The sequence below is a fragment of the Bos grunniens genome, chromosome 3 (genome assembly GCF_055505025.1).
Source record: "Bos grunniens cultivar Pamir isolate PY7600 chromosome 3, Bosgru_T2T1.0, whole genome shotgun sequence".
NCBI classification, from domain to species: domain Eukaryota; kingdom Metazoa; phylum Chordata; class Mammalia; order Artiodactyla; family Bovidae; genus Bos; species Bos grunniens.
The window spans coordinates 39,610,869-39,638,194 of record NC_141167.1 but is presented as its reverse complement, the minus strand read 5'-3'; the positions used below and the strand labels follow the sequence as shown (position 1 = coordinate 39,638,194).

Here is a 27,326-nt window from a genome sequence, read left to right as displayed (position 1 = left end):
AGGGAGAGATATCCTTACCTTAAATTCCTCACAGTGCCTCTACATTGAGATTTTGCTTTGCTGAAGAGAAAAGGCCAGAATACCTAAAACTTAAATGGTCAGGAGATACCACAAGTTCAGGATCTCTTAGGAAGCCTCCTGGCCCCTCGCTTTGGTGCCTAATTAATTCAGCTGCCAACACCACTGAAGGCAATAGCGTAGACTTCTCCTCTCTTGCCTCAGTTCTTATGAGCTCAGTCCTAACTGTTGTTCTGTAACTTTTTTTTATGATGAGGTGTCTGAAATAGAACACTCTCAGCAGTTTAGAGCCCAAAACTGATTTTAATACATTATAGTACCCCTGGGGGTTGAAACCCCATGGAAGCAGGTCAAATACAGGTACTGAGCTTTGCTGTAGAATTCAGCTAGCTGAACTGGACACATAAAGCTGCCTCTGCATTCCAACCTGTTGTACCTCTAAGCCCAGCTAGTCGATTTCCCCAAGCTCCAGGGCTGAGGAGTGTCAAGCCCATTCTGGCCAGAAACCAAGAACAGTCTCTCGAGTTCAGCCCAAATTGTTCTCTCCAGAACCCCCTGACATGCCTGTGTCAGCTGCCTCCTTTCCTATGCTTTCCCTGAATTCCCTTCTCTCCAGGCCAGACATGCTTGCTCTTCACCCAAACCCTCCTCAAGAGGTTTTTGTTCTTTTTCCATCTTTGTTCTGTAGTATAATTCTGTTTAAAGTTTTCACATCCCTTGGGCATTTAAAACTGCCTATTCATCACAAAAGGCTTCCCTGATGGCTCAGTGGTAAAGAATCCGCCTGCAGTGCAAGATTCAGACCTTGGGCTGGGAAGATCCCCTGGAGGAGGAAATGGCAACCCACTCCAGTATTCTTGCCTGGAGAATCCCACGGACAGAGGAGCCTGATGGGCTACAGTCCATGGGGTCACAAGAGTTGGACATGCCTGAGAGACTGAGCAGGCATGCACGCATTCATCACAAAAGTATGAGATGCATCATCCAGAATCCTATTGCTTTTTCCCATCCCTAGTTTATCTCCAGACACAATAGCTAAAGAGTTTATATAATCATATCACAGATGCATTTTTGGCAGTTATTATATTCCTTTATGACTGGGGATAACAAATGGGTCTCCTTTCTTGCCCTGAATCTGGTCAATCTGCCCAGAGTACAAGCTTGAGAAGCTCCTAGGCTCAGCAGGTAAGTGTGCTGGGAGCAATTAGTGATTTTGGCTCAAGTTGGGAGGACAGCGTGGGAGCACATAGACATGTCTGCTTTACTGTATTGTTAACGCTTGTGGTAGACTGTCTGAAAATAGGGCCTCCACCAATTCCTTCCAGCCCTGGACAGGAAGTAGGTCAAGTTTGTTTCCCCTCCTCTTGGATCTGGGCTGGCTTTTCGATCAGTTTTGATTAACAGAATGCAGTGGAAAAGACACTGTGACTTTCAGCCCCTAAGAGGCCTTGCAGCCTCTGTTCACGCTCTTGGGATCCAGCCGCCGTGTAAAGAAGTTCAGATGAAAGATCCCACAGAGAGAGAGAAAGAGGAAGGGAGGCCCAGTCAGCCACAGATGTTTCAGTCCCTCAGTAAGGCACGAGACATGAAAATGAAGCCACCCTGGACATCAGCCCATGCCAAGGCTCCCAGCTGAATGCATCCACACGAGTGACCTGGTCAGGACCACATGTGCCAGAAAAACTGTCCTATAGAGTTCAGCCAATGCACAGAATCATGAAAAAGAATGAAATATTGCGGTTTAAGCCACAGTTTGGGGGCATTTTGTTACACAGCAGAAGATAATGCATACAACGCTTTCATCTTAATAGCTGATTTTCCTAATTCCCACTTTAGACCATCAAGTCCCCTCTCGCATAACATTTTTCTTGACCTTTCTCTATGCAAATGGAAACTGCAGTTCTCAATTTTGTGTCTCCTCTGACGCCCTACTTCTTTTTTAAAAATTATTTGTGTATTTTATTTTTGGCTATACCAGGTCTTCATTCGGAGAAGGCGATGGCACCCTACTCCAGTACTCTTGCCTGGAAAATCCCATGGACGGAGGAGCCTGGTGGGCTGCAGTCCATGGGGTCGCTAAGAGTCGGACACGACTGAGCGACTTCACTTTCACTTTTCACTTCCATGCATTGGAGAAGGAAATGGCAACCCACTCCAGTGTTCTTGCCTGGAGAATCCCAGGGATGGGGGAGCCTGGTGGGCTGCCGTCTATGGGGTCACACAGAGTCGGACACGACTAAAGTAACTTAGCAGCAGCAGCAGTGGGTCTTCATTGCTATGTGTAGGCTTTCTCTAGTTGCAGTGAGTTGGAGCTATGCTCTAGTTGCAGTACTCAGGCTTCTCATTGTGGTTGCTTCTCTTTTCGTGGATCAGGGGCTCTAGAAATGAGGGTTCAGTATTTGTAGCACTCAGGGTTAGTTGCCCTGTGGAATGAGGAATCTTCCTCGACCAGGGATCGAACCTGTGTCCCTGAATTGGCAGGCAGATTTTTAACCACTGGGCCATCAGGGAAGCCCCCACCTTACTTCTCATTGTATTTGTTTGCAAATCCATCTGCCCTACTGGACTGGACTGCTGGAGGCCACAGTCTGGGTTTCATTCATATTTAAATCACCAGCTCTTTAAGAAAGGGCCTGGCATGGTGAGGAGAGCTCAATAAATGTTTGCTAAATGAATGAACTAGATGAAGGAACTGACCATGGCCCTGAATCTTACTTCTGCCCATAATACTGCCTCCCCTCCCTCCATGTACTGGTTTGTCCCCCTCACTTCACCAAATCTCTTATCAACAAAAACTTCCTCTAACACTGCATCCCAAACAGCAACTTCCTCCATCTCTCTATAGCCTTTTATTCTTTTTTACTTTCTTTTATAGCACATATAACCCTCTGAGAGTTTATATGCCTATTTGGATGTCTCTCTCTATTAGAACGTAAGCTCGTAATGTCGGAGACTTTGTCTTACTCACTGCTATGCTCCAGTTCATAGAAAAATGCTTAACATCTAGGAGGTGCTTAATTAGTAATTGTTGAATGAATAAATAAATGACTGGATGAATCAAAATAAGAACATAAATTATGGTAGTTTTCTCACTTTTAATTCAGGCTGCCCTACATTTTAGCTTGGTGGGTATGATTAGTGGGCTTTCCTGGTGGCTCAGTGGTAAAGAATCCTCCTGCCAGTGCAGGAGATGCAGGAGACACAGGATAGATCCTTGGGTCAGGACTATCCCCTGGGGAAAGAAATGGCAATCTACTCCAGTATTCTTGCCTGGAAAATCCCATGGACAGAGGAGCCTGGAAGGCTGTAGTCCAAAGGATCGCAAAGAGTTGGACATGACTTAGCTAAACAACAACAAATCAAGGTACGATTAGTACACACCAGTATCCAGGTCTCCCCCTTCCTGGGCACACAGAAAACCACTCATCCTAACAAGTGTGTGGTTAGGTAGGTGTGGCTGCAGGAGTAGATCTGGCCCCTTGGCTCTGAGGGGATGTAGCACTTGCATAACTGGGCCGAGACACAGCCGAGAAAGTGTGTGGAGTGTGTGCTGTCCACGAGCGCCTGCCCTTCCCCGGCTGAGATGATGGAGACTCCAAATCACAGGAGTCTGGGCTTGCTGAGCTGCTGTATGCAGAGCAGCTGTTCTGGAGAGCTGCCCAGAACTACAGGGAACTTTGCATGAGTCAGAAATTAACTTGTGTTAAGTTACTGAGATTTTAAAGTAGGCTGTTACTGCAACACAGGCTAGCCCATCCTGGTCCCCCCAAAGACTACTTGGTTCAAAATCCTTAACATCTGAGAAATAGATGAGACAAATGTGTGGGAAAGAAGGAAAGAAGGAAGTGTTTCCGTCACCCGAATGCTTATCTACAGTAAGAGTTACAAAAGGGTCCACCATGAGCCAAGCTTGGTGTCAGGTCCTGAGCTGGGCTGTGAGGGAACTGGGATGAATCTGAACCAATCCCTCTCCACCCAGAGCTCACAGACCAGTGAGAGAGACAGGCATGTTCTCAAAATATAGTGGGATGCTGCAAGATTATAGTTCTATTATGTGCAAGGTGTTCAGAGCACACTCAGAGTGGTATGCTTCATCTTACCAGTTCTTACGTTGGCGTGCTGCGATTCATGGGGTCGCAAAGAGTCGGACATGACTGAGCGACTGATCTGATCTGATGTTAAGGTCCCTCCTGGCTCAGCCAAACAGGGGCCACTTCTAGAACACACACAGGAGCCAGACCAGCTCAGACTGTTTCTGGCAGTTAAAGAGGGCAAACAAGGCGAGGGGCACAGTTTCCCGTTCTTCCTGTGGTGCCTGCTCTTGGCTTCTGTAGGTGGGCTCCTCCTTCCTGGTGTGGAAGGCCTCCCCTGGCTCTGCAGGTCCTCCTCTGGGCCTGGCCTCTAAAATCTGAGCCCTAAGTATTGTACTAGACAGGATTCTTCAGAGAAAGAGAAATAGATATGTTTTCTTTATTAATTATAAGGGCTTGGTTTACACAGTGATGGTGGCTGAGAAATTCCAAGATTGTCAATCAAGAGGTTGGAGATGAAGGATTGCCCATGATGTGGTCCTAGTCCAAGTCCAAAGGCCTGAGAATCAGGAGAGACAATGGAGCAAATTCCAGTCCGAAAGCCTGCAAACTGAAGACCCAAGAAGAGAGATGTTCCAGTTTGAGTCTAAAGAAAGGAAAAGACTGATGCCCCAGTTCAAGCCAATAAAACAACAGTAGCCCCTCTTACTCAGCCTTTTTGTTCTATATAGATTGTTATTTGATTGGATGAGGCCACCCACATCAGGGAAGGCATCTGCTTTGCACAGATTACTGGTTCAAATGTTAGTCCTCATCCAGAAACAGCCTCACAGATACATCTAGAACAACATCTGACCAAATGTCTGGGCACCCTGTGGCCCAGTCAACTTGACACATAACATGAACCATCACACATGGTAACACTTGTCCTGCCCGATTTCCTATTGATTCACAGCCAGTTCAGCTTTGGAAGCAAGAAGGGCAGGAAGGGAATCCAACAGACAAAAGCATATTGATGATGGACATATTTCTCATTCATTAAATGGCTACTGCTAGCCAGACATTCTCTCTAGAGCCAGAACTCTGCAACATGGGAGAATCAGCCCCATCTACAGATAAGGAATCTCAAGATGAGAGAGATGAAATTCCCTGAAAGGAAGTCACTATATCTGCGGGTGGCTCTCAGAGGGGTCTGTACAGCACAGCCTCCCCTGCTAATTCCTTCCCTGTAACCCAAGCTCCTGACTTTTGTACCTGAGCTATTCTTCCTGCTCCTGTGCCTTCCAGCTATTGTTTCTTTCCTATGTTTTTGTCATAGCCAAGAAAAATAAAAAAGTCCCAACTGCCTGTCACTTAATAAAAATATTAATTTTTAAAACTATTTATTTTTAGCTGCACTGGGTCTTTGTTGCTGCTGGCAGGCTTTCTCCAGTTGCAGTGAGCAGGGCTGCTCTTCATTGCTGTGAGCAGACTTCTCATTGTAGTGGCTTTTGTTTTTGTGGAGCACAGACTTCAGGTGCGTGGGTTTCGGTAGTTGTGGCGCACAGGCTTAGTCGTTCCTTAGCAAGTGGGATATTCCTGGACCAGGGAATCAAACCCATGTCTCCCACATTGGCAGGTGGATTCTTAACCACTGGACCACCAGGAAAGTCCTCAAAATATTACTTTTAACTCAAAGGATATGGTCATGACACCAGGCAAGAAGCAGGGCAGGAAATCAGTTCATTGTAAGGCTCTTACAATCCCATTTCCCTTATCTTTTCCTACCACCTCATCTTGCTACAAAAGGCAACCCACTCCAGTATTCTTGCCTGGGAAATCCCATGGACAGAGGAGCCTGGGGCTACAGTCCACAGGGTCACAAAGAGTCTGACACGACTTAGCGACTTAACAACAGTAACAATATCTTGCTACTTCTGCAAAGTCATTAAAGAACTTGCCTCTGGCTCTGAAGAGTACCGAAAAAAGACAATTCAGAAGCTGGTCTGATGGCAAGGTCTCCTGTGGGTCTATTGCCCTTGAGCTTGGAGACATCTACCATTTCTCTGCCTGGGTTGGCTTTAAGGTTTCTTTAGGTCAAGGAGGCTGCTACTTCAAAATGGTCCCTTGCCCTTTATTCATTGGTCAGCTCATGCATGTGATCCAACTGCTTCTCCAATCAGGAGCATTTAAGCAGGAGGTGGTGAAGTCAGTCAGCTGGACTGTAGGTGCCGAGTCTCAGGAAGAGTCCAAAGGACTGCTGTTGTTGCAGCTCTTGCTGACAGGTGCCCTAGTGGAGAACAAGGAGTAAAACCAAAAACATCAGCCAAGGTCTTAGCTTGTTCGGGTGGCTGCAGTAAATACCATAGACTGGGTGGCTTATCATCATCCATCCGTCATGTGTTCAGGCATGTCCATTTCTCTGTGACCCCATGGACTGTAGCCCACCAGGTTCCTCTGTTCATGGTATTTTCTAGGCAAGAATACCAGGAGTGACTTGCCATTTCCTCCTCCAGGAGATCTTCCCAATCCAGGGATTGAACCTTATGGAAACAGAATTCTGTTTCTCAGAGTTCTAGAGGATGGAATGTCCAAGCTCATGGTGCTGGCTTATTCGGTGTCTGGTGAGAGCCCATTTCTTGGTTCCTAGATGGCCATCTTCTCACTAAGTCTTCATATGGTTGAAGGAAAGGAAAGAGTTCGGTGAAGTCTCTTTATTAAGGGCACTAATCCCATTCAAGATTGCCGGGAGAAATATCAATAACCTCAGATATGCAGATGACACCACCCTTATGGCAGAAAGTGAAGAGAATCTAAAAAGCCTCTCGATGAAAGTGAAAGTGGAGAGTGAAAAAGTTGGCTTAAAGCTCAACATTCAGAAAACAAAGATCATGGCATCTGGTCCCATCACTTCATGGAAAATAGATGGGGAAACAGTGGAAACAGTGTCAGACTTTATTTTTCTGGGCTCCAAAATCATGCAGATGGTGACTGCAGCCATGAAATTAAAAGACACTTACTCCTTGGAAGGAAAGTTATGACCAACCTAGATAGCATATTCAAAAGCAGAGACATTGCTTTGCCAACAAAGGTTCATTTGGTCAAGGCTATGGTTTTTCCTGTGGTCATGTATGGATGTGAGAGTTGGACTGTGAAGAAGGCTGAGCGCTGAAGAATTGATGCTTCTGAACTGTGGTGTTGGAGAAGACTCTTGAGAGTCCCTTGGACTGCAAGGAGATCCAACCAGTCCATTCTGAAGGAGATCAGCCCTGGGATTTCTTTGGAGGGAATGATGCTGAAGCTGAAACTCCAGTACTTTGGCCACCTCATGCGAAAAGTTGACTCATTGGAAAAGACTCTGATGCTGGGAGGGATTGGGGGCAAGAGGAGAAGGGGACGACAGAGGATGAGATAGCTGGATGGCATCACTGACTCGATGGATGTGAGTCTGGGTGAACTCCGGGAGTTGGTGATGGACAGGGAGGCCTGGCGTGCTGCGATTCATGGGGTTGCAAAGAGTCGGACAGGACTGAGCGACTGAACTGAACTGAATCCCATTCAGGAGAGCTCTGCCCTCATGACCTAACTACTTCCCAAAGGCCCCACCTCCAAATACTATCATATTGGGGATTAGGTTTCAACACCTGAATTTGGAGGGGACAGTAATACTTAATCTATAGCTATGGCATCCCACTCCAGTACTCTTGCCTGGAAAATTTCATGGATGGAGGAGCCTGGTGGGCTGCAGTCCATGGGGTCACTAAGAGTCGGACACGACTGAGCGACTTCACTTTCACTTTTCACTTTCATGCATTGGAGAAGGAAATGGCAACCCACTCCAGTGTTCTTGCCTGGAGAATCCCAGGGACGGGGGAGCCTGGTGGGCTGCCATCTTTGGGGTTGCACAGAGTCGGACATGACTGAAGCGACTTAGCAGCAGTAGCAGCAGCTACCAAAAAACAGAAAACCTTTAAGAAACAAAGTATCTCTAATCCTTATCTTTTGCTGAGACATCTTTAGGCCCAAGAACTAGGATATTTCCTTGGTTACAAAATTCAGCTTTATTAAAGAGCAAGATAAACAAGCAGGTCTAAGAATTTCTAAGGACAAGCCAAAACGGTGTGTGCATGTGTTTACACATGTGTAAAATAGATCTTACAATTATAGCTGGGTCAAGACTTGAACCAAAATTATCCTTACTCCAAAATTCACACAAATACCAAGGTATGCTTTATTTTATACAATGTCACCTGCTCGTGTTTAAAATAAGAGGATGCTTATTCCTCCCACATGAGATACAAGCTACTGGGGTTTCACAGGAACCTTTTGAAGACCGTGCTTTCACCAGTGATTTTTACTCATCTTTTTTGGCTCCAAACAAACTGAAAATAAATATTCATGCTTCCACCGGAAGCAGTAGCTCACTATGGTATAGGGTTTCAATGCAGGGTCAGAGCCAGAGACAAGAGGGCATGTGTGGGCTGGACAAGCCCTCAGATGATATAGATACTTCATGGGGAGATAACCAGTGTGGGCTTCTATACTACAGGGATCCTAATAGGGGGTGCCTAGTCAAGCTATGTTCAGGCTAGTCTTCGTGGGACAGATCTCATTTTAGTCCTTTGTTTATTTCTAACTTAAATTTAAACAATTTTTCATTAATAGGACAATTAAAAATAAACTCTAATCTCCTTGGATCACTCTATGTTTCCTTTACATAGTTGCCAGAAAATTAGACACAGCTGGGAGCTGCCTTCTCAGGAGGATATGGACTTGAATTAGAGAGACCCAGTCTCCAATTCTAGTTCTTCTCCAGGAAGGAAGGGCACTAAACCCCTTGATTCCGTTTCACCCACCCCTTGAGCCTCAGTTTCCTTGTCCTCAGAACCAGATGATCCTATCTCACTTCAGGATTTAGAAGGTCTTGCATGCAACAGATAATATTTTTCAGTCTGCTGCCTGTCACTGAATGTTAAGTTTACAAGTTCATTTCTAAGAATTGGCTTAGTGTGTATATTTGTCATTGAAACAGCTATAGAGTATCTATTGTGATAATGTGTTACAATTTGCTCTGTCATTTCCCCAGTGGTGGTAATATGAATTGTCTCCAGTCTTCTTTTCTTATGGGCTTCCCTGGTGGCTCAGATAGTAAAGAATCTGCTTGCAATACAGGAGACCTGGGTTCGATTCCTGGGCTGAGAAGATTCCCTGGAGAAGGAACTAGCAATCCACTCCAGTATTCTTGCCTGGAGAATCCCCATGGATAGAGGATCCTGGCGGGCTACAGTCCATGGGGTCACAAAGAGCTGGACATGACTGAGCAGTTTATGAATTGGACTGATTCTTTTCTTATGAATTGAACTGCTTTGAACATCTTTACACAGATGACTTTTTCCTCTGCTGAAGTTATTTCCTTGTAGTAAATTCCCAGAGGTAGAATTACTGGATTGAAGAGTAGAATCTGCTTTGTAGCCCTTGATATTTATTGCCAGATGATTCTCATTGTCTAAGAAAGCTTTCAGCTGGGAGAGCCCAGCATGTGCGGTAGATACTATGGGTGGTTTCTGTCTGCCTCTGCTACTCCTGTCAAAAGCCCTACTTAGAGAAGCCATTCTCAGACTCTCATCCTGAAACTGGTACAAACTGGTAGAAAACAAGGACTAAACTGAGAAGGAAGATAAAGACCTGAAATGTGTAGGGATGCAGGGCTGGGAAATTGTAGGATGATAAAGCTCTCTGCATTTAAGGATTAGGATCTGACTTGGCTAGGCACCGTGGTCTAGAGAGAAAGGATGCTGGAAGAAAACTCTTGAAGTAAGTTAATATTTGTTGTACATTTATGAGCCCTTCCCCAACATGTGCCAACATTTATGTGGTATCTGAACCTGCCCACCTATTCATTTTGTAATGTAAGAAAGGCAAGGGGGTCAAAGTCTGGTCCTGCCCATCAGGGACTTCTCCCAGCTAAGACACTAGAAGAAAGAACCTGCTTAAGAATCTGGGAAAGCCAAATGAGGGTAGAGCCTCAAACCAGAGGCAAACAACATACTGAGGCACAGAAGAAGGAATCAAGAACTTCCCTGAGATAAGCAAATGAAACGGTCCAGAGCAAGAGTAATGGGAGTGCACGTGGAGTGAAGGAGAACTCTGGGCGGGGAGGAAGGGTAATATGAACCAGGACAATTTCCTAAAAGTTTTTTGAACTGTGTTGTTCAAATCTTAAATATCTTTGCCAATGTTGTTTTCTGCTTCATCTGTCAATAACCAAGAACACTGTATTAAAATAGTGAAGAATTTGTGAATAACTCTTTATAGATCTAAATATGTATATGTATATAATGTACAGTTTTGAAGCTATGCTATTGCATACATACATGCTCAGTTGCTCCATCATGTCTGACTCTTTGTAGTCCTCCAGGCTCCTCCTCTGTCCAAGGAATTTTCCAAGCAAGAATACTAAAGTGGGTTGCTTTTTCCTTCTCCAGAGGATCTTCCCAACCTAGTGAATATGTTTTCTACGGTGACCTTCCTGATAAGCTGAACCTCTCAGCATTGTGCTGTGATTCTCCTTATCTTTCTTAAAGCTTTTTTCCTTTACAGCTGCTTTTTTTGGTTAACATTTTCCTCCGTATTTTTCCTAGCCTTCAACTTTAAATTTTTCTGTATTCATATATTATATTTGAAATTATGTAAGTTCCTTTTTATATAGGCCGAGTCTTTGTGTTTTAACAGGAGAGTTTAATCCACTTACATATATTGTGATCACTGATTGAATTATTTCCACCCTCTTATATCTGTCTTTTCTATTCTTTCTGTCTTTACTGTTTTATACCCACTCATTATATTCTTTGGACTGACTGCATTCTTCCTCTTCTTCATCCTACTTTTCCCTGTACTTGATTGGAAATTAAATGCTCCAAGTCTATACTTTTCAACAAAGTACAAACAGTATCTTTATTTTTTTCTCAGAAAATACCACGACCTTAGAATGCCTTAAATCTGATCATTTACAACACACTATTTTTTTCCATGTTTAAGTTCTTGGCTTTTTGCCCCAGAGACTAGATATTATCATTATTTCAGTTTTCTCAGTTTTATCTACAAATTTACCAAAATCTCCACTAATCATATATCCTTGCACATTTCAGCCATTTTTCTCAATAAGTATCTGCTGTTAGTAAACTTTCTCAGTTTTAGTTTTTCTGAAAATTTCTGTATTTTACTCTTATTCTTGATTGATAACTTTCCTGAGTATGGAATTATGGGTCATTTTATTTTAGCACATTGAAGATATCAATTCACCATTTCTGGCTTCCATATTTTCTCTAGAGAAATGCAAATCAGAACTACACTGAGGTACTCTCAGTCAGAATGGTTATCATTTAAAAGTCTACAAATGACAAATGCTGGAGAGGGGATGGAGAAAAGAGAGCCCTCCTACACCACTGGTGAGAATGTAAGTTGGTGCAGCCACTGTGGAAAACAGTACGGAGGTTCCTCAAGAAATTGAAAATAGAGTTGCCATGTGACCCTGCAATCCCACTCCTGGGTATATATCCAGAGAGGACTATAATTTGAAAAGATGCATGCACCCCTGTGTTCACTGCAAAACTATTTACAACAACCTAAGCAACCTAAATGTCCATTGACAGATGAATGGATAAAGAAGGTATAGTACAGATATATAATGAAATAATTCTGTCATAAAAAGAGTGAAATAATGCCATTTGCAGCAACATGGAGGGACCTAGTGATGATCATACTAAGTGAAGTAAGTCAGAAAGATAAACATCGTATGATATAACTCATGTGGAATCTAAAAAATGACACAAATGAGCCTATCTAGAAAACAGAAACAAGCTCGCAGACGTAGAGAACAGACCTGTGGTTGTCAAGGGGGAGGGGTTCGGGGAGGGATGGACTGGGAGCTTGAGATTCGCAGATGCAAACTACTGTACAGAGAATGAATAAATAACAAAGTCCTACTGCATAGTACAGGGAACTATATTCAATATCCTGTGATAAACCATCATGGAAAAGAATATAAAAAAGAATGTGTACTTAATACTCTGCAAAGGCATATATCGGAAAAGAATCTTAAAAACTTTTGGTATATATAAAATTGATTCACTTTGCTGTACACCTGAAACTAGCATACCATTGTAAATCAACTATACTTCAACAAATTAAAATAAAAAGAAAGAAAAGTAATTTACATGTACGAAAAGCTGAATCACTTCACTGTACAGCAGAAATTAAACAACATTGCTAGGCAACTATGCTGTCATTGCCGTTTAGTCACTAAGTCATGTCTGACTCTTTGAGACCCCGTGGATTATAGCCCTCGGGGCTCCTCTGCCCATGGGATTTCCCAAGCAAGAATACTCGAGTGGGTTGCCATTTCCTTCTCCAAGGGATCTTCCTGACTTGGGGATTGAACCCATGTCTCCTGCTTGGCAGGCAGATTCTTTATGAATGAGCCACCTGGGAAGCCCCACAAATCAAACCTACTTCAATTTTTAAAAAAAGAAGAGACACCAGAGTGCTTGTCCTTTCTCTGCATCATGTAAAGACATAGTCAGAAGGTGGCTGTCCACAAGCCATGGAGAGAGCTCTCACCAGAACTCAACCATGTTGGCACCCTGAGCTTAGACTCCCAGACTCCAGAACTGAGAAAAAATGTTCTGCTGTTTAAGTCACCCAGTCTGTGTTATTTTGTTATGGTAGCCTGAGGAGATGCCATATAAAAAAATGAGATAATACAGTAAAATATATGTACATTTTTCTCTAGAGAAGTCAGTCATCAGACACATTGCTGATCTTTTGAGAGAACTCTTATCTTTCTTTCTGACTTTTCTTCTCTTTCTTCCTACCTCCAAATATCTTTTTTTTTTAATCTAATTTTCTGGAGTTTACTGTTATTTGTGTGTGTGTGTGTGTGTGTGATCTGTTGTTCTTTTGAGTCAGAGAATTGGTTTTTGTTATCTGCCTTATTCTCTGGAAAACAGACTCTGAGTAAAAAATTAGCATTCACAAAGAATTTTGGAGATGGCTTCCAGGATCAAGGTCTGTGAAATAAAGGAGTAGGGTTGGAACAGGATGAAGCTGGGTGGTCATGCAGTCACAAAAATAGCACCATCAGCCCATCCTTTGGGGAAATCTGGCACTTGGATGGTCCCAACTTGGGGCAATGTGGCTGAGCCTTTATAATTCACAGCAATGACTCATTGGACTGATGCCACCCTCAAGACAGGTGTGTGACGCTGGGCAAGGTGACCCTCTTCAGCTGTGCCCCCTGTCCATTGACAACACTCTTAGTAGCTGGTCCTGATGGAGGTAGGGAAGAGAATTGGGCAGGTATACCGGAGCATTCACTACAGTCCACCCTCATGATATTCAGATCTATTTGTTGGTATGTGTCCTGGAAGGAGATCTTTCAGGACTCCAGTGGACTCTTCTGAAAAAACTTAAAATTAAGGTTAATGGTATGAACTACTGCACTGACCACCACAGGACAGAATAGATACTCATCATCTTTGTCCTCTACTATCCTGACCCCTCATCCTCAACGAGTGCCTCTGAAGGTTTAGATAACTTACCTGGAGAGGTGAGCCAGGCTCTCATTTCTGAAGTCACCCTGGCCTTCTCAGGCAATAACTATTGCACTTAATCTATTTACCATCAAAATTAGGTAAACAAATATCAAGAAACACTCAAATGAATCTCTTGGGTACCAAACATAGTCTTCCTTGCCCCCACCGTGTACCAGCAGCTCTACCTCTTCCTGACTGTTGTTCAGTTGCTTCAGTTCAGTCAGTTCAGTCGCTCAGTCGTGTCCGACTCTTTGTGACCCCATGAACCGCAGCACGTCAGGCCTCCCTGTCCATCACCAACTCCCGGAGTCCACCCAAACCCATGTCCATCGAATCAGTGATGCCATCCAACCATCTCATCCCCTGTCATCCCCTTCTCCTCCTGCCCCCAATCCCTCCCAGCATCAGGATCTTTTCCAGTGAGTGAGCTGTTCGCATCAGGTGGCCAAAGTATTGGAGTTTCAGCCTCATCATCAGTCCTTCCAATGAACACCCAGGACTGATCTCCTTTAGGATGTACTGGTTGGATTTCCTTGCAGTCCAAGGGACTCTCAAGAGTCTTCTCCAACACCATAGTTCAAAAGCATCAATTCTTTGGTGCTCAGCGTTCCTTATAGTCCAACTCTCACATCCATATAAGACCACTGGAAAAACCACAGCCTTGACTAGACGGACCTTTGTTGGCAAAGTAATGTCTCTGCTTTTGAATATGTTGTCTAGGTTGGTCATAACTTTCCTTCCAAGGAGTAAGCATCTTTTAATTTCATGGGTGCAGTCACCATCTGCAGTGATTTTGGAGCCCAGAAAAATAAAATCAGCCACTGTTTACACTGTTTCCGCATCTATCTGCCATGAAGTGATGGGACCAGATGCTATTATCTTAGTTTTCTGAATGTTGAGCTTTAAGCCAACTTTTTCACTCTCCTCTTTCACTTTCATCAAGAGGCTCTTTAGTTCTTCTCTTTCTGCCATAAGGGTGGTGTCATTTGCATATCTGAGGTTATTGATATTTCAAGAGAGCAAGAGGTAGCTGAAAAGTTCATGGAATTCTTTCTGGAAGCACTTCCTTTTCTGTAAGTAAACTTACAGAGAGCCCAGAGTCATGGGATGAAGCACAAATTCTCCACGTGGATAACTAGGAATGATGGCAAGGAAGCTACTCCTATAGTAACTCTGTGGTTTCCAGATCCATGTATTCAATCTACTAGGAATACAGCTTTCTATAGATCAGGCTCGCTTTTCCGCCTTGAGGATCATTATGACAGTGGCAACTACCCTGATTCTGGCAGTCAATGCTGAAATCTCACCTCTATTTGGGGGATCATGTCATCTCTGTTGTTATCAGGAACCCAATTCTCCTCCATGAGCTCTGGTCTACAGGGAACAGCCATCACTGAGCTTCTCAATGATGCTGATCTTCCTCTGGTCAGTGTGTTCTTTATTGCTTTGGCAAGTAAGGTGTCTTCTGGGCCCACCTGTGCAATAGATCCTTTTGGTAGATTTCCAGCCTTATATAGTTAATCCATTCTAATCTGCACAGCTCTCTGAGCCATTTTATCACTGCTTCCAACATCTTCCACAGTAACTATGGTATTTCAGCTTCATTAACTGTGGATTATAAGCATCTCCAAACATTTAAGAGTCATCCTGAAAGTGTGTTCAGCACTGTCTCCCAGGATCCTAGTCAGGGAGAGAACTGCCATATGTTTAAACTTTTCCTTATCCAGTTTTATGGTCTTGGTATGTGTTGGTTCTGTCCCGCAGCTCCTCTGGGTTACAGTCCTCTTTTCCTTTACTAAGCCTAGCGCTTCCCTAGCTGGAATATGTTATCATGAATCCTATTTTTTTCTAGTGACCAAAGGGAGGCAGATAGGTGTTTATGTGTTAGCTTGTGAGGCAAAGGCTCTGCATTGTCTTCAAGAGAAGGGGAGGCTCTAGCCTTTAGCGGGGAGTGGTGGGCTATTGCCGGAGACTTAGAAGATTCCAAGCAATCTAGAGACATAAGATATTCAAATTACATAAAGCCATACATCCTCCTGCCACATCTCAGGGTCCTATTCCTTTTCAATTAGGGGTCCACATTGGTGGAGTAACCCTGCCTGAGTTTAGAACCCTACTCTTATGATGAAATCCTGGGTCAGCTCAGATCTCTCTGTTCTAGACTCCAGGAGATGGGGAGTCTCCACATATGCTGCTGAATATTTACCCTCACTATCTCATTATCTGTCTCCAAAATATCAATTGCTCCCTGCCACACTCATCCAATTCCATTCTCCTTGTAGCATATTACCTCTGTTTTACCCGAACACCTAACTCACCGCTGTATGGAAATACCCTTGCATACCTTCCCAGTTCACCACAGGGAAAATTTTAGCCATTTCCCTGCCACCTTGTGCCTGGAATCATCTTCCACGACCAGTGATAACATTCTCACTGCCAGCAACCAGTGCAAAAGTTTTATATTAACATCTTCATCCTTAGACACTTCAGGAACCAACTACTGCAGGTCAGATTTCCTGGGAAGTGGATCCTGGGATGGACATTTACATATGGCAAACTCTGGGGAGAATAGTCTCAGAATAAACACCTTGAAGGACATGAAGGGACAGTTTGAACAGAAGGAGAAGGTAGCGTATGGAAGCCCTCACAGCAGTTCTCAGCTAATCCAAGGTGGACTGCTGCAACTTGGACAGAATTGAAGAATAATCCTGAATCTAGGTGAGGAGGTTGACTTGATTCCTATGCATTCACCCCTCACTGGAGGCTGACCGCCCTCAGGAGGGTGGGTGAGGGGTGACCTTGGATGAGAGCAATTGTTCACAAAAGTTCCAAGTCAAGGAGAAGGACAGAAATGAAGCCACTGCTTGAAGACATGATATGGTCAAGGAAAGAGTTCCTTAAATGAAAAAAGATGTTAGCACTCTTGCTGCTGCTAAGTCGCTTCAGTCATGTCCAACTCTGTGCGACCCCATAGACGGTAGCCACCAGGCTTCCCCGTCCCTGGGATTCTCCAGGCAAGAACACTGGAGTGGGTTGCCATTTCCTTCTCCAATGCATGAAAGCGAAAAGTGAAAGTGAAGTCTCTCAGTCGTGTCCGACTCTTAGCGACCTCATGGACTGCAGCCTACCAGGCTCCTCCGTACATGGGATTTCCCAGGCAATAGTACTGGAGGGGGGTGCCATTGCCTTCTCCAGTTAGCACTCTTAGGCTAAAAGAAAGGAACTATAGGAAAGGGAATTTTTCTGCCATCGGGGGGAGGTCTGTGACCTGGTGGTGGGTGGGATGCAGGGAAGATTATAAAGGAGAGGAGAAGGAAGTCTCCTCCCTTTACTGAGAACTGAAGAAACTGTGAAAGAAGCCGCCCTGAAAGCTATGGACCATTTGGGAAAATAGTTCCACGTACGAGGGCAGATGTGTGTGTTTAAAAGCTACTCATTAAACAATCGTGAGAATGGAGAGGTATGCCTGAAACTCACACAGATGGGGAGAGCTTGAAGGGAACCAGACCTGAAGAGAATCTGGGCTTGGAGAAAAATTTCAATTAAAAAAATCTGTTGACCTTATTGAATCAGTATTTCCCAAATTTATATGACCATGAAAGTTTCTGATGTGTCTCAGAACACTCCTCAAAACACAGCTAGGAAATGCTGAACCAAGTAATAACTGGAAGATTTTAATCAGTCTTCTAATGGCCGATTCATCATCAGGGAATGAATGAGAGAAATTTCATTCCAAGAGAAATGGAATCAAACTAAAGAATGGTTGAACTTTCTTATTCAATAATATTTCCATTTGGAAAACATTTACAGAGCATCTACTGTCCAGTGGGCTTCCCTGGTAGCTCAGAAGGTAAAGAATCTGCCTACAATGCAGGAGACCCCTGAGTCAGGAAGATCCCCTGGGAATGGCTACCCACTGCAGTATTCTTGCCTGGAGAATCTTATGGACAGGGGAGCCTGGCAGGCTACAGTCCATGGGGTCACAAAGAGTTGGACACGACTGAGTGCACACTCCACACAAACACTGGCCACTAGATGCTGTTCTGGGCCCTAAGGACACAGAGATGACCAAGGTGAAGCCCCAGCTCTCAAGGAGCTGGCAGCCTGTGAGGGGACTCAGGTCTTAAATAGATGTTATACTGAGTATATGTCCCTTGTCGGGGGAGACCCTTGGTGATCAGCCAGGAGACTGTGCTTGTCCAGACAGGGCCTAGACACCTTTTCTTCATGAGAATGGCCATGAAGGAAGAGGAAGATGGGAGCTGGGCCTGGGTGAGGAGACTTGAGGAGGGACCAAGAAGGGAAAGGGAAGGCCAGGATTTGGGGTAAGGACCTACCTGGTCTGCCTCTGCCATTATCTGGTCATGTAATCTTCGGCCTGCCCCATCTTTGACTATCCTGGAGCTTCTGTCTCATTTGCAAAGTAGGGATAGTAATAACCCACATCTCACCGGGTCTCCGCAACGATCAAATAGGAAAAAAGGGATGTGAAAAAATTACGTAAACCGTAAGGCACTCCACAAAGAGGGATCTTATGACTTACTTATTCCTTCACAAAGTGCGTTTCAAAGAAAGCTAAACAAACTCCCCCAAACTTTCCACTCTCAGGGCTATTTTTATTTTGTGATTTTCCAAGCCTCAAAATGAAATTGAAAAAAAAAAAAAAACCTTCAGCGGCTGCTTTTTATATGGTAGTTTATAAGAGTCAGGATGAAATAGAAATCATGATAGCACAAGGCCCCAAGTTTACATTCTCAGAGGGAGGCCATGGGCTGGGAGCACCGAGGACTTTCGGGAGGGCAGTTGAAATCACCAACGCCAGCCTGGCTCTAACTAGCCTGTGTATTTTTAAGTGGTCTAATCAGCCCTGCTTTTCACAAACACAAATAAATAAAAATTGACATTACATTGGGCAACAATATGGCATGCCCTGTGCAATGAGAACCAGCTGAGTTTATGCTCCCCATGGTTTACGGAGAAGGCGGCCGTGCACCGTGTTCTGGGGACAGATGGCTATGTGGCTTCTTAACACACATGTTCCAGGACAGCAGTTCCCAGCCCCTTGGGGGGACGCAGACTTCTTTCAGATGGTTCTAGAGATTCATGTTACAGCAGCCGTGTCAATACACTGGCAAAATACTGGCTCCCACATATACGTAGGCAGAATTTTCAAGTGTGCCTGCATTTACAGAGGCTTTGTTCTTTAGGTATTTTCTCAATTAACAGATACTAAAAGCATAACAACTGTGCCATGAGGGTGAAGCCTTTCATGTTAACAAAGGGTCCTCTCTCTCAAAAGCGTTGGATCCCATTGTTCTAATGTGACAGAAGCCCCAGAATTCATTAAAATCCAATTGCAGAATGCTGTGGTGCCTGGAGAAAAGGAACCACAGGGGTCTGAGAAAAGACAGGAACCAACGCTCTTTCTAGGAACTCCAAAGCCTGGACCTGCTCTTAGAGGCAACAGATTCTTACATGCTGCGATTCCTCTTACCCAGTGTCTGGTCCTCCAGCCTCGCCTGCCTCTGGAGGGGGCTCCTCACTGCAGTGGAAGTGAGCTTTCCAAAATGGAAATCTCAACTTGATGTTCCCCAACTCCAGGAACCTGCCACTGCCCTGGGCACAAAATCCAAACTCTTTCTGGAGGCTAGTGAAACTTGAGGCAAGATCCACCCCCTTTCCTCTCAGACCGCATCTCCTGCCCCTCCCCTCACTCAACATTCCAGCCCCTGGGCTTCCTGCCTTATTTAAAAAACAACCCCACAGGGCCATCCCTAGCAGTCTGGTGGTTAAGATTCTTCCCTGCTACCTTAGGGGGCATGGGTTCAATCCCTGGTCCAGGAACCAAGATCCTGCATGCCATATAGTGTGGCCAAAAAATAAAAATAAAAACAACCCCACCATCACAGCCACACACACTCCACTCCCACCCTTGCCTCTGTATTTACATACATTTACACCCTCAGACACTTCCTCCCTCCTTACCTCTGCCTAAATAACTTCTTAGGCATCATTTACTTTGGGAAGGTTTGCTAGAATTCCCCCCTAGAGACAGGTCTGAGTTAGTTAGCCCTACTATGGATACAGCTTCTGTAGTGTGTCCTGGGAACATGCAATGTGCCTGGTTTGTTAGTCGTCACTCCATCACCAGACCTGAAGCTTCATGAGCTTTGTGCCCTAGCATGTCCTGGTTGCAGAAGGTCAATAAATAGGCTCTGAAAGAATGTGTGCAGATGTGCAATGAACGTCTTTCCCCTTGTGGGATTGGAGAGTAATGTTTCTGACAGAGGACTCATGCAGCCCCAGCCCCTTCACCCTGTACAGTCAACTACTAATTCCCCAAGCCAGACGGGCCCGGGTACAGGTACTAGCTCTCGTTCAAGAGCAGAGCAAAATCCCACAGAAGGTTCTGGTGTTGGCTACAAACTGTTGGGAAGACAGATGCTTGTATTGTTGCAGGAAGGGGGACCCCTTCCAGGGCCCGAAACTGGGCTCTTGTCTAACACTCGGAAATGAGTTGTCTGAGGAGACACATGTGCTGACAAAGCAAGAGCTTTTATTGGGAAAGGGCACCTGGGTGGAGAGCAGAAGGGTAAGGGAACCCAGGAGAACAGCTCTGTCACATGGCTTGCAGTCTCGGGTTTTATGGTGATGGGATTGGTTTCTGGGTTGTCTTTAGCCAATCATTCTGACTCAGAGTCCTTCCTGGTGGTGCACACCTTGTTCAGCCAAGATGGACACCAGAGAGAAGGATTCTGGGAGGTGGTTGGACAGGTGGTGTCTCCTTTTGACCTTTCCCGAACTCTTCTGGTTGGTGGCTTATTAGTTCCGTTCCTTACCAGGACCTCCTGTCATAAAACAACTCATGCAAATGGTTACTATGGTGCCTGGCCAGGGTGGGCGGTTTCAATCAGCGTGCTTCCCCTAACAGTATCAGGGAAAAAATGAAGAAAACAATTGATTCCCTGGAAAAAACATAAGACAGAGACAGCTAAAGTACACAGAGCCCTCTCTCTCTTTCCCTCCCACCTTGCCTCCCTCTCTGTCATCCCAGTATTTTGCTGATTAGAAAACTATTGGTATTTTCTCTTGAAGTTATAGGATCCTGCTAAGGGCAAAGGGTCTAGAGAGGGTAATATGTGGCCTAGATTCACCGACCAAGAGAGGGGCAGAGCTCAAAGGGGAATCCAGGTGTCCCAATACTGAGTTGCCTCCCCTTTTCAGAACACTGTGATGCTTAGGCCTGTGTGCACACTTCTCGGGAGAAATTATGCCAAATCCCAGAAGTAGCTAGCATATGTGCCCTTCGGCCAGAGACTGCCTCAGTAAATACATATTGCTTCTTGGCTTGCAAAGCAAATATTTACTCAAAACCCACATAGCATGGCACATAAGTTCCTGACAGCCCTGGGCAGTTTCTATCTCACTTATCACTTATTTTTAATTTGTTTTTTAGTGTGTATATTTTCTGCATTAGACCTGGAATAAACAGAGTTCAGAGTAGAGGATTGTGAACTAAAAATTGATTTTATTAAAAAACCCTAGTCTCTGCCTGACACCCCTAGATTCCAATTTTTGACAAGTCCATGAGAGCAAAAATCAGTCAAGCTTAAATGGAGTCACTGCTCCATTCAAAGGTAGTCTTTAAGACAAGGCATAATGTCCTCCTTTAGTAAATGGGCGTTAATGAGACACATGTGGTTCTCAGCCAGTGCCTCAGATCAAGCCTTGGAATACCTGGATTCTGGTCCTGACCTTGCCTCCAACTAGCTGGTGATCTTAAGCAAGTCACTTAACATCTCTGAACTTCAGTTTCCTCTTCTGCATAATGTGACTGATGATATCGTTCTACATAATTCACTATATTGACAACAGACCAACTGAAGATCAAGTCTAATACCTCTCCACCAAGTAAAGACCTACTAGGAGCCTGGCTGTCCTAGGAATTGAGAAGACAGCAGTAAACAAAGTGAAAACTGTCTTTGTGGAGCTTGCATTCCAGTGGGGAGCAGACAGATGATAAATAAAGCATAACAGGTCTGACGCTAAGTTCTAAGGGGAAAAAAGTTGTCATGATAAGGAAAGGATGACAGAGGTTCATTTCAGTTCAGTCACTCAGTTGTGTCCAACTCTTTGCGACCCCACGGACTGCAGCATGCCAGGATTCCCTGTCCTTCACCATCTCCTGGATCTTGCTTAAACTCATGTCCTGAAGTCGGTGATGCCATCCAACCATCTCATCCTCTGTTGATGACAGAGGTGGGTTGCCTTTTTCTAAAGGGTAGTCATTAAGAGGCTCTCTGATGAGTCCTGGAGGAGGTGAAGAAGAAGCATCGCAGGCAGGAAGAAGAGTGGGAACAAGGCTCCAGGTGGGAAAGCTTGGAGTAGCAGTTCAAGTAAGATGAGCAGGGTGGCTGAAGCAGAGTGAGAGAGAGACAGGAGACAAGGTCAAGGAGGAAGGATAGGGTTCCCCAAATTTAGTGTGTGTAAGCATTCCCAGAGGTGCCAGGAAAAGTGATCCAGAGATGTTCCTGTGCAATAAACACTAGCTTAGAGTCATGCATGTGTGAAGGGTTCTCTAGACCATAATAAACAACATTGCAACCTCGTTCAAGAACACAGAATACCCTCTGGTTGTCCATGAACATGTTCCCCTTTAAACCAGCTCAACTTATGCAAATTACATGGTATAAATGTGCCTGACTTTCAACCCTCCTTGAGGTCAAGCCACTGTGTCTTAGACGATTTCACTGCAAGTCTGGACATTGGTGTGGACATTGATAGATGTAGACATGAGGGACTGGGCAGCCCAACCACTGCGGCCTGTATTTATGAGGCTGACTGTGGTTTGTTATGTGAAGCCTGGAAGAGGTTCTCAACCTTGAGCCTTTGCCTGCTAGACTCTTGCCTACTATTTTCCAAGAAACAGAGAAATATAAGTGTGTTGGGTCTGGATCTTGATCGCAGCCTGGGAACAGTTGGAACCACCAGGCTGGAGGTCGGCTGGAGCCATCAGCAGGCCCATGTGGGCCAGGGGCAGGGTGGGCACTGTAGGAAGGATGCAATGAGGTGGTCCAGGGCTGCACTGTGGCTTAAGCCTAGCCCAGAGTAAGGCCTGAAGAGAAGGGAGGGGACATTATTAAGCACCCCGTGTTTTCTAGGCAGGGGGTTCGACTCTTTTCATGCACAATAACATGAAATCCTTGCTAACCTGCAGAATAGAATTACTTTCTATAGAAGAGGAAACTGAGGTCCAGAGAAGCTGAATAAACTGCCCAAGGCCACACAGCTATGAAGAGGTAATTGGGAGCATTAGAATTCACTGATCCAAAGACTGGCCTCTTTGCATGACACCACGCCACAGTTGTTTTGAAATGAGTTACATTATCATGAGCAGCTCAGTACAGTCCTGTTGAGGTGGGTGGTTGAGATAAGTCACCCTCCCTACCATCTCAGCAGTCTGAAGAGATGGCCAGATTCTCTAGACACTGGGGTTCCAGTGGAAGGGAACAGTCCATGTTCCCTAAGGGCTCCACTGATGTGATGCCCATCTCCTCACCATCAGGGCCCTCATGCTTGTGGTCCCCTCAGCTTAGGCAGGGCCTCTGACACTGGGTACCCTATCCCCCTTTGCATGACCCGGCACTCAGCTACACAGACCCACCTTTGCGGCCCTGGGCCAGGCTGCCCAAGTCAGAGATGTCAGCGCTGATCTAGGTGTACCCCTAGGTCTGAAACACTGACTTGTTTTATAACTGTCTGCCTCTGCTTCCTTCTTCCTTCTTGGGCTCGTTGGCACTCACTCTCATTCGCGGGCACCCTTGTTCATGAAATGTCATCTGCAAATATGGGAATCTCTGCACCAGGCCCACATTGTTGATATCTCTGGAGTTGTTTATAAAAATATCCCTGGCATTCCCTACTTGACGCGGTTCCACGTCATGCTCCACTTGCAGGCAAGCTTTACCAGCCCGATAAGGAGTACTTCATTTGTCCTTTAGGGAAGCTATGACTCACATCGCTGGCTTTCCTTCTCTTTCTAGAGCTTGTGTTATCCATAAAAAGGGCCATTATAAAGGCCATGGGGAAGACTAATCCCAGTCCTGGGTTTTAAACATTTCCTCTAGGATGCAGTTGAATCAGTGATAACTTGTGACCAATAAGTTTGAAAAGGAACTATTTAGCTTAACCAGAGGATGGTTATCTCAGCAATTTGTCTATTCATCTTGGGACTGGCTGGTTCAGGTAGGATCTGGCTAGAAATATCATGGGCTGGGTTGGAAATTGTGGCTCAGGGGTTGTTTTAATATATTTTTCTGACTGATTAGCTCAAATTGTTATAGCACTAGGCTTTAGAAAAAAGACCTCGATCTTTATCTCCCTGAAAGCAAGTCAGCATCACTCTGCCAAGTTCACCTAATATCAAGTAACTGACGTACAGGTACAGAAAGTATGAGGGATCCCTGAAACACAGCAGCATCACAGGACCAAGCCCAACCTTTCGCTCAGATCTAGGACACTGGGTCTCTGCCCATATAGAAAAGTCATGAGGAGCAAATGAGGTAATGTTCATTTTTTCAGCCATGCTCACTGAGACCCACTCTGGTCTGGCACTGCCAGGCACTGGGCATGCAGGCAGGACAGGATGGTACACGTGCTTTGATGGTATTTCCCAGCCTCCCTTGCAGGTAGGAGTAGGTTTGGCCAGTGGAACACACACTTCCAGGAGTGGCCTCTGAAGTCTCCTGCACAAACCTCCACAATCTTTCTCTTTTCCTGTGTTTGCCAGCTGAGCAGAAGTTCTAGGAAAAGACTCTGAGATCCTAGAGGAGCCATAAAACGTACAGAGGCCGAGTCCCTGATCGCTGCACACTTTGAACCCCATGCTCACTGGACTTGATGGGAAGAGAAATCCGCTTTCGTTGTGTGAAGCCACTAAAACTCAGGGCTCATTTGTTGTAGCACATAACCTATCCTGACTACTGCACAGCCCTTCACCTTTCCCTCATTGTACATTTGGCAGGACTTGCCTCTTTCTGTTCCAAGAAAGACAAACCATCCAAAGAGTCCTCCAACTTCCTTCTGCTACACCCCTCAATTGCCTATGAGTCTTCACCCTTTCTTTTCCCATCCCGCCACCCCCCACAGCGAATCCCTCCACTAGGTGCTTTATCCTGACCCCTGTTTTATACCTGTGTTCTGTCGACTGTCCTCTGCCTAAAAAAATACATTCAACTCTCCTCTTTCCTTAAATGAAAAAAAAAAAAAAACCCATCTAGAAGTTGGATATTTAAAGCAAGTCTTCCTCCTGGTCATCCTAGGCATCTGGAGAGATTGACAGATTTTCCAAACAGATTTAGGGTGCAGGTGTGGCAGAGGGTCCATACACATTCCCTGAGAGCTCCACTGATCTGGTCCTTTGAAGAGGATGCCTACCTCCTGAAATAAAGTCCAAGAAAGAGAGCTCTTTATCCATCCTACATCCCCCTAGAGCAACCAACATATTTGTCTCTGACCCTTCACCACTTAATTTCTGACAAATAAGCCAGAGTTGCTATTTCTACTTATCACTCATTGATTTCTTAACCCACAGAAACCTAGTTTTCTCTCCCACTGCTAGTCTGATACCTTTCATTCAAAGACCAGGGATGACCTCTAACTGTCAAATCCAGGGGATTTTTCTCAGCCTCTTCCAGCTTAGTTTCTCAGAAGTGCTTGACATTCATCCAGTTTCTCCTCTAACTCACTCTGTTAATGTTTGCAGCTCTCCACTCTCCTGGTTCCTTCTAAATGGAGGAAGGCCCCCATGTTCTGCTCTTTGCCAACTCTTTTTTCTCAAAATTCTCTTTTATTTGACAAATAAAGCTACTCCTACTTAATAATAACAATAACATGTACCGAATACAAGTGTGAGACAAATGCCAAGGCCATCACATGTGTTATCCCACCTCACCCAAACAAAAGCCCTCTAAGGCTGGTAGTGTTATAGCCCCATTCTACAGATGAGAAAGTCAAGGCAAAAAGCAGAGGTAAGGAACTTATGCCAGGCCACAGCCAGCAAGGGGTAGAGCCAGACAAGGCCAGTGCTTGCCTGAAGGATGTCTTTTGTTTACATTTAGAAAAGTCAGACACATGACCATTCCAGAGTGCTTGGCTTGGCAAGTGGAGGTTGCAGCTGGCCCCTCTTCACCCCTAGGCAACCTCCTCATGCAGAACATAGAGTGCAGGAGTTTGCAGGCACTCAGGGAGCCAGAATTCAAACCCTGGCCTCTCTGACTCCAGAGTCGTTGTGCCCTTCACCTCCCAGGGCAGTGTGAGGATTAAAACTAAACAGAGCACATATTGGATATAAAGCTCTTGGCTCAGCGTTCAGCATGTAAGAAATATATGATATAGTTACTATTATTGTCTTTATTATGCATATCACCACTCTCATCCACTTTCAACGTTTCAACAAGTGAATTCATCAAACATTTAATCACCTCTCATGTGCCAAGCGGTAGGCTAGATATTGAGGTTACAGAGATGAAGAAAACACTGTTCCTAAAGTTAAAAGTCTACCAGGAGAGAAAGCTACAAAAACAAGGAACTAACTTAAAAGGTGACAAGCTCAGTAACAGAGCTGGTGTAAAGCACTGTGTGAGCACAGAAGGAAGAGCAATATGCCAGCACAGGGCGGGGATGGGAACCAAGAGAAGTCTGGGGGCAGCTTCGGAGAGGAAGGGACATTTCAGAGCATCTGGACCATGAGGATGGATAACCCAGACAGAGAAACGGGGTGAACAGAAACATGCAGGTGGGCAAGAACATGGTGTGCATGGCCCGCAGTTTGCAATTGGCAATGAGAAGTCACCGAAAGCAGAAGGGCTGTGTCTGGTCAGATCTTGGTTTTAGAAAGAAAGCCCTGACATCTTAAAGTGTTTTGCATGTAGTAGGGGCTCAGCAAACATCTGATGGACAAAGAGTTGAACGGAGGAATGAAAGGATGAATGAAGAACTTGAAGCATTTTTCCTGGGTCAGCATTGAGACATCACAAGTGAATGTCAAAGTCCTCCAGGGCTGTGTAAACAGTATGTTTATGATTATGTATCTATTAGAATCCACTGTGGGACAAAGTTTGACTTAGAGAACGTTAGCACTGGAAGAATCCATGATGAGGAATCATTCCTGTTCAAGTCAATCAGCCCAAAAGCTGAGGCCTTGAGAGGGAAGTTGCTTTTGGAAAGGCTTGTCTCAGGGCCCAGCCACAGTTTTGGCCACTGCAGTGTGGCTCTCCTTGAGTCTAGCAGCCTAAGTTTCTGATTTGATCAGGTGCTCTATTCGGGAGCTCTATGGGGAAACAGTGGAAACAGTGTCAGACTTTATTTTTGGGGGCTCCAAAATCACTGCAGATGGTGACTGCAGCCATGAAATTAAAAGACACTTACTCCTTGGAAGGAAAGTTATGACCAACCTAGATAGCATATTCAAAAGCAGAGACATTACTTTGCCAACAAAGGTCTGTCTAGTCAAGGCTGTGGTTTTTCCAGTGGTCATGTATGGATGTGAGAGTTGGACTGTGAAGAAAGCTGAGTGCCAAAGAATTGATGCTTTTGAACTGTGGTGTTGGAGAAGACTCTTGAGAGTCCCTTGGACTGCAAGGAGATCCAACCAGTCCATTCTGAAGGAGATCAGCCCTGGGATTTCTTTGGAGGGAATGATGCT

The 27,326-nt window shown here is 45.0% G+C and overlaps 2 long non-coding RNA genes across 2 annotated transcripts; both read right to left on the bottom strand.

The window, feature by feature from the left end:
* Window positions 1-6,145: 6,145 nt before the first annotated feature.
* Window positions 6,146-18,104, bottom strand: LOC147375522 (uncharacterized). The gene is made up of 2 exons (XR_015160197.1): window positions 17,959-18,104; window positions 6,146-6,318 (listed from the first exon to the last, which is right to left on the bottom strand). It is a non-coding gene; the product is annotated as an uncharacterized LOC147375522 (long non-coding RNA).
* Window positions 18,105-21,129: 3,025 nt separating this feature from the next.
* Window positions 21,130-23,348, bottom strand: LOC147375521 (uncharacterized). The gene is made up of 2 exons (XR_015161396.1): window positions 23,286-23,348; window positions 21,130-22,035 (listed from the first exon to the last, which is right to left on the bottom strand). It is a non-coding gene; the product is annotated as an uncharacterized LOC147375521 (long non-coding RNA).
* Between the last annotated feature and the right edge of the window lie 3,978 nt (window positions 23,349-27,326).